The following is an 8034-nucleotide window of genomic DNA, read 5'->3' on the forward strand; positions in this document are numbered from 1 at the left end:
CCCAGGACCCTGGGATCATGACCTGAGCCGAAGGCAGATGCTTAATGACTGAGCCACTCAGGCGCCCCTCTTTTCCATTTTAGTATGTCACCATAATTCTCCAAAATTTCTAAGTACTATGCTTCTGGGTCTCAAAGGCTATAATCAAAGTATTGTCTGGGGCTGTAGTTTCATGTGAGGTTTGACTGGGGAAGCCTCTACTTCTACCCTACTGTGGTTGTCAGCAGCACTCAGTTCCTTGTGGATTGCCAGACTAAGGGCCTCAGCTTCTTCTTGTTGGCTGTCAGTCAAAGGTTGCCCTTAGTACCTTGCCAGATGGGCTCTTCCATCATGGCCATTTGCTTCCTCAAAGCCAGCAAGAAAGACACACTCTCAGCAGGACAGATACTGAAATTGTATGTAATGTAATTATGTGCATGTAATGACATATGTCCCACCACCCCTCTTAGTCACAAGTAAGTGTCAGATCCTGCCCACACTCAAGGAGATAGGATCACACAAGTCAAGAGCACTATATATGTATATATATGATTATAAAGAGATTGATCCTACAGAATTGGCTCATGAATTGTTGGGACTGGCAAGTCAGAAACCTGTAGGGCAGGGTACGCTGGCAGGCCGGCAGCTCGGGCAAGACAAGAGTTGATGCTACCTTTTTGAGGCAGAATTTCTTCTCTGGGAAACTTCATTTTTTGTTCTTAAGGCCTTCCACTGATTAGATGAGATTCACCCATGTTATCATAGGAAATCTCCTTTACTTAAAGTTAACCACATCTTGGGACGCCTGGGTGGCTCAGGCGTTAAGCGTCTGCCTTTGGCTCAGGTCATGATCCCAGGGTCCTGGGATCGAGCCCCACATCGGGCTCCCTGCTCCGTGGGAAGCCTGCTTCTCCCTCTCCCACTCCCCCTGCTTGTGTTCCTTCTCTCGCTGTGTCTCTCTCTGTCAAATAAATAAATAAAATCTTTAAAAAAAAAAAGTTAACCTCATCTATAAAATACCTTCACAGCAACACCAGATTAGTGTTTGAATTAATAACTGGTACTATAACCCAGCCAAACTGGCTATATTCATTTGCTAGGGCTGCCCTAACAAAGTACCACTAACTAGATGGTTTAAAACAACTGAAATTTATTCTCTCACAGTTCTGGAGGTCTTAAGGCTGAAATCAAGGTGTTAATGGAACCATATTCCCTCTAAAGCCTCTAGGCGAGAATTCTTCCTTGTTTCCAGCATCCGGTAGCCTCAGGCATTCTTTGGTTTCTGGTAACCTAACTCTAGTCTCTGCCTCTCTCTTCACATGGCCATCTTCCCTCTGTGTCTGTCCCAATCTTCCTCTTCTTGTAAGGATACCAGTCATATTGGATTAGAGTTCACCCTAATCCAGTGTGACTTCATTGTCACCTGGTTAGATCTGCAAAGACCCCACTTCTAAATAAGGTCATATTCACAGGTACCAGAGATTAGGACTTCAACATACCTTTTGAGGGGACACAATTCAACCCATAACCCTGATCATCACAGACATTTTTCCACCATCTCAGGCTTTGCATTAGTTGAGGACTACCCCCAAGGCTATCAACTCTGGTAATTCAGCTTACCTTCTGAGGGTTGTGAGCACACTGAGGCCAGAGAAAACTGTCAGGCAGAGCTTGCTGACAGCCATTAGTATGTATGAGAACAGGGAGTGCTGAGGGGATATCAGGATGTGCGTGGAGCATGGACACTATCCACTGCACGTGGAAAACACCAGCCAGAGAGCCTCCAGAGGTAACGTTTACCGAAAAACTCAGTGTTTTTTGTGTCCACAGTGAGTTCATTGATCTCATAGCAGCTAAACAAGGGCATGGGGTACCTTACATCCTGAAACCCAAATGACTAGAGAGAAGACAAGCTACTGCTTTACAGCTCTTTTCTGAAATGATATGCAGAACTCCACCTTGGGAAGAAAACTTTTTTATTTGGGGCAAATGCTTCATGGACCTCTTTGGTTATACAAAGATAAAGCCAAACCTTACCTTGCAATGATGAGGTTTGAGACAACTTCTCTCATTATAATCAGAATTACATCTTAGCAGAACTCCTTTTGATCTTAGCTGTGAAGTAGACCTTATACTAGCTATAGAGAAAGAATATTTTTTTCTTCTAATCTGTCATAGGAGACACAAGAAGGTTGATTGAGGGGTCTAGACTGTAGGTAAGGAGAGCCCAACATCCCTGCTACCGAGAATTACAGATTTATCTATAGGTGATCTGTCCTCTGCAGGGCGGCAGCAGGCTGGGGCCCAACATGCAGCAGGACCTATGGAGAGGCCTAGTCTGAGGTTTGAAGGAGACATAATACCAGTACTAATTTGCTAGGGCCGCTATAACAAAGCACTGCAAACCAAGTGGTTTGAACCAGAGAAATTTATTGTCATATAGTTCTGTAGGCTACAAGTCCAAGATCAAAGTATCAGCAGGGCCATGTTCTCTCTGGAAGTGCCAGGAGAAGATCTGTTCCAGGCCTCTCCTCCAGCTTCTGGTCATTCCCTTGGCCTGTGGGCATCTGACTCCAGTCTTCCCATGGCATTCTCCTGTTGTGTTTGTCTCTCCATTCAAAGTTCCCCTTTTTATGAGGAATCCAGTAATACTGGATTAGGAACCCAGTCTCCTCATAGACAGTCTAGCTTCATTTTAACTTAACTAATTACATCAGCAACAACCTCATTTCCACACACAGTCACATTCTGAGGTCCTGGGGGCCAGGTCTTCAATAAATCATAACAATATCTTCATCTCATAACAATACTTCTGTGCAATTTTAAGAATTGTTTCCTTTTCTTTTTTTGTTTGTTCCTTTTCATAAGCCCACCTCTTTAATGAAGTAAACTAGGTTTGCTTTCAAGCCTATGCCGGGCCTGTGTGATGCTGTATGGGAATACTTCCTTAGAGGCATGGTAGTACTGGTTAGGACATACAAAAAAGCAACTGGCAAAGAACCTGCTGGTAGGGAGGAAGACCACTGACAGAGATGTTAAGTGACAACCAGGACAGGTTTTAGGACTTGTAGGTATTCCTAAGAAACAGAAATAAAGGGGAAAATGACGGGATTCCCTACTAATCAAGCAGCATAGAGACTGAGACTATTGTTTGCATTTTGAAAGGAAGAGTGTATCCAAGGTCTGGAATACTTGAGGATATGCAGTTTTAAATATCATCTTGCCAGAATCCTTAGGAAAGATCAATCTCTCAGGGACAGACTCCCCTTAATAAAGCTCACTGAGAAGGGTATATTTCAACCACAATGTCAATTAATTAGAATTAGAAATACAATTTTAGGTAGACTAAAATACTTGAGTCGGCCAATTGGGGCATATATTCCCTGAGACCCATTTCTTATAGGAAGCCCACCAGAATGCAGGTTTACTTATTTCCAAAAAATATGTAACCCTATGGAAATTGGATATTGATGTCAATCTTCCCACTGCCTCTTCTCTCTGTAGGCCAAAGGATGCCTGCTACGTGCAGAATCAGAACAAGGCAAGTGAGTATTATCTGACTGGAACACTCAGGTTCAAGCGCTAGGGGCTGATCTGCCCATCTTCACAGAGGGAACTGCCTCTCATTCATACTCCCAGACTCAGAACTGGATAGATAAGTAAATAATACAAATCTATGTGGTCTTTCCTGACCTGTTTTCCAGGGTAACTATGCTTTCTCGGTTCACATCATCCTTCTTCAAAAAAAAAAAAAAAGGACAACACATATGTTTAGATTGTAACACACCCAGATGTCTTCATATGCTATTTCTGTGCTTCTGAGTTGTGAGTGTTCCCAAACCCTTTGATCACAGAGACACATCCATTTTCCCAGTTAAGTCCCCATGATGAGTGGTCACACCCTTAGTGTGTGAATTTTGCTACTTTATCTACCAGAGAGCATCATGTCCTTCCACTTCAGGTTATTTAGAGGAAAGCACCTTCCTGTGACCAGCACGTTCTCACAAGATTCTAGACATTGGAATTCTCTGACATATGTACAGAGTTAGGAAGGTCTTGTAAAGACTGAAAGTGATCTTGTGATCTGATGGAACCCTCTCAATTTATAAATCATGACTTGGAAAAGGTCTGCGAGATGCTCCAGTACACAGAGGTAGTGAGTGACAAGGTTGAGGTGGAACCTGGCCTTTCTGACTCCGGTTTACTACCTCCCTCTGTTCCAGGCTGCATGTGGCCACTGGGCTTCCAACTTTCCGTTGCTTCTGCCATAACAATCTGTCTTGTTCCTTATCCGTTGTTTCCTCTTTCCCTTCACACAGGATAGAATGTCACAGAACCAAATCACTGAAATGTAAAAACATTTAGAAGGTTTAGCTATTTTTCCCCCCATTTCTTGTCTGAGGAAGAACACACTTCTTTGTCATCAAGACAAAGTGGATTCTTTAAGAGGATTGTTTTCAACAAGGCTGCTCTGTAGTGGATATTGGCCATGACCTGCTAGAAAATGAATTGAGCCATTCAAACATGTTAGTGGCCTACTCTTGAAAATTTATTTTCTCATTCTAATGAAAGATGATGGCTTCTTCAATCATAAACCTAGTCTGGCTTTATTTAAATATTGTAAGTGTCATCAGCATAGGATCTATTATGCTGGGCTTCTGAAGAGAGAAGCAAATAGTCACTTACTGAGCTTGATTGGGCCTGATGTGATGGGATATGACATGCCGGATAATTTGTTCTTTGCTTGAAGTCTAATTCAGGGGAAACAGTCCCCAGGACAGCAGAGATTTTGATGACCTAGGTTTGTATGGATTACAAAGATGTCTTCTGGAAGGAAAATTTACTTTTAGACGGTCCATTCTACAGCTTGAGTCGGAAAAACAATTTTTCTTAGAAAATGTACTGTTACTGATAAATACCAGAAGTCAGTTCCTATCTTTGAGGTAATCACAGCAACTGTAAGGCTGAATGCTCAGCCATCTTTTACTGTTCCACAAGCATAAAATGTGAGAGGAGAATGTGCTATCACAGAAACGGGGGAAAGCACGGGTTCTGGGTTCACACCAGCTGAGTTAGAATTCTATCTCCTTCAGTGCTTAGCTGTGTGACATTGACAAGATACTTGACCTCTCTGTACCTCAGTATCCTCATCTGGAAAATAGGGATGATGATGGACAGTGTCCACTTGCAAAGTTGGTAAACTAATTGAGTATTTTAGCATTATAATAGGTAAGGATAGTACCTGTTGTTAGTAAGACTGCATAAATATTCGCCAGTATGATCATTGTTATCACATGTTACATTGTTAAAAGATAATACTCAAAGAGGCCAAAGTCCAATATCATTTAGATGAGAAGATGTGAATCTTATAACTTCTTTTAACACTATTGAAGTAACTTAAAATTGACTTCAGGTTTTTATTTATATTGACTGTTGATTTACATTCATATAATGGACAGAAAATGTATCTTGGAGTCGTGCAGATCAAGAGTTAACCCATGACTCCCATTCACTATCTCAGTAACCAAAGATTAGCACTATTGTGCATGTGTGTCTTTCTACAGAATGGAATAATAATACTTATCCATAACTAATATTTATTGAGCACTTACTACATATCATGCACTGATTTAAACACTTTAGATGTAAGAATTCATCTTAACAGCCACTCCTTGAGAGAATAAGCCCTTGTCCCAGCTCATACAGTTAATAAATAGCAGAACTGAGATTGAAACTCAGGCAGCTTGATTTCAGAGCCCAAGCTCTTCATTAGCGCATGTATAATGCATTCATTCATTCCGCAAACATTTATTTCATGCCTCACATGAAATAAATGGTGGTTTGGATATAGCAGCATATAAAATAGAGAAAATAAACAAATGCCTTCTGACAAATTTAACTCTCCGTGGTGATGTCCGAATTAATGTAGAAAGCAGCATGCTTCATTTGAAATATAATGCAAGCCACAGATGCAAACCCCATGTGTAATTTAAAATTTTCTAGTAGCCACATTATGAAGGGAAACAGGTCAAATTAATTTTAATAATATGCTTTATTGAACCCAAATATCTAAAATGTTATCACTTAGACTTGTAGCCAATATGAAAAATTATTAATGAGGTCGTTCTTTTTTTTATATATACTAAATTTTCATAGTCCAATGTGTATTCAACACAGCACAGCTTAATTCATATTGGCCACATTTTAAGTGTTCCATAGCACATGTGGCTAGGGGTTATTGCACTGCAGGGAGCAAATCTATAGGATAAGCATGAGCCTGTGAGAAGAGCTTAGTGCAGAGGCTCTGAGTGGGGAAAGGACTTTGTACTCCATGGAGCCTAGAGCAGAGTGAGGAAGTGGGAGAGTGAGCAAGAGGAGGTTTGAAGGGGAGGCAGGTGCCAGATCATACAGAACCCTGTAGGTCATGATCTAGATGAGTCATCTGGGCAAAGGCAGGGACCTCTCTGCCCTGGTACTTTGAAGCACAGCTCCCTTTATCTTTCAGAGTCTGAGTCCTGAATCCAATGAGTGTATAATGAATAACTAAGTCACCACCAAATCTTGTTAGCAAAAAATTGTTTGTGGTAGTGTTCTTTTCACTGTGGCTTGTTCATTTTATCAGGCAGACTAATGCCTCATTTCATCTGAGTTATAAGTGGCTGTAATACTAAATTCCAACAGAGCTTTCAGAGTGTGAGCCAATCAAATTTCACCTTTGCAAACAGCACACATACATAATCAGCTTTGAGATTTGATGTGAAATGAAGCATTTTCATCCAGGGTTGGTTTAGTTCATTAAAGCTGGCTTTGATTTAAATTCCAAGTGATACTTTTAGCTCGTGTAGCAGTTAAAATGGAATGAAATTATCTGATTCCAAAGCTTCATCCCTTCCTTTCAGTAACCTTAGAATCCTGTAGATGTGTGGCATCAGGTGACAGATTGTGAGTGTTTGTCAGTACAAGGATATCATGAATCCTGTATTACTTTTCTTTCAAATTTATACAGCATATTCAAGTTCATGGGCAACTTTGAAATTTTATAAGCTGAAGAACCCGGAGGCACTGGAGTCCGCAGAATCTTTAAATACTAACAATAAGCCTTCACTAACTGCTGGACATAATTACAGGTACCTTTCCATAGATAGGCAAGAAGCATCCTTTATAAGCTGTACAGATCCTTAGAAAGATCCTTACATCTGTCTTTTTGTATCCTTCACAGCCTATTACCAAGGTATCTTACACTCTAAATTTAAAAATACTTCAACATGGAAATATTTTTATCTTGGTAGATTAATGATGATGAATTATATATCAATAATATCCAAAGACCTATCCTCTTATTGGAAAATGCTGATTCCTGAATTTCCCTGTTTTAACAAAAGCCCACCTTCACATTCCAGTCCTACTACATAGAGCAAAAGTCTTTATATGTAACTATCAAAAGACTGAATTCAGGTCAGCACCAAGTAAATGAAGCTATTTGGGAATCTAGTTTTTGTAAATGGACAAGTTTCTGTCTTTCTTATCCTCATCCTTGCACTCTCCATGATTCATTTATTCATTTGTTCATTCATTCAATATACATCTATAGAGCTCTTTGTTTAAGATGCTAAGCTAAGGGGGCGCCTGGGTGGCTCAGTTGTTAAGCATCTGCCTTCAGCTCAGGTCATGATCCCAGGGTCCTGGGATCGAGCCCTGCATCGGGCTCCCTGCTCGGCGGGAAGCCTGCTTCTCCCTCTCCCACTCCCCCTGCTTGTGTTCCCTCTCTTGCTGTGTCTCTGTCAAATAAATAAATAAAATCTTTAAAAAATTAAAAAGATGCTAAGCTAGGTGCTGTGGAGTATAATTTTTTTTAGTATAAGTGGCTCTTCATTGAAAATGTTACATATATGATTGTAACATGATTTAGAATATGCTGAATGTCTCATAAGGTAAATACAAAATGATAAGAAATTTAGAGAAAGGAGGGACTCCTGGTGAAATTCAGAGATATAGTTTCTGAGGTTGGTTTTCAAGAATGCATAGACTTTCAATAGGAAGATCTCTGAGGGGGTA

The sequence above is a fragment of the Neomonachus schauinslandi genome, chromosome 3, assembly GCF_002201575.2.
Source record: "Neomonachus schauinslandi chromosome 3, ASM220157v2, whole genome shotgun sequence".
Lineage (NCBI taxonomy): Eukaryota > Metazoa > Chordata > Mammalia > Carnivora > Phocidae > Neomonachus > Neomonachus schauinslandi.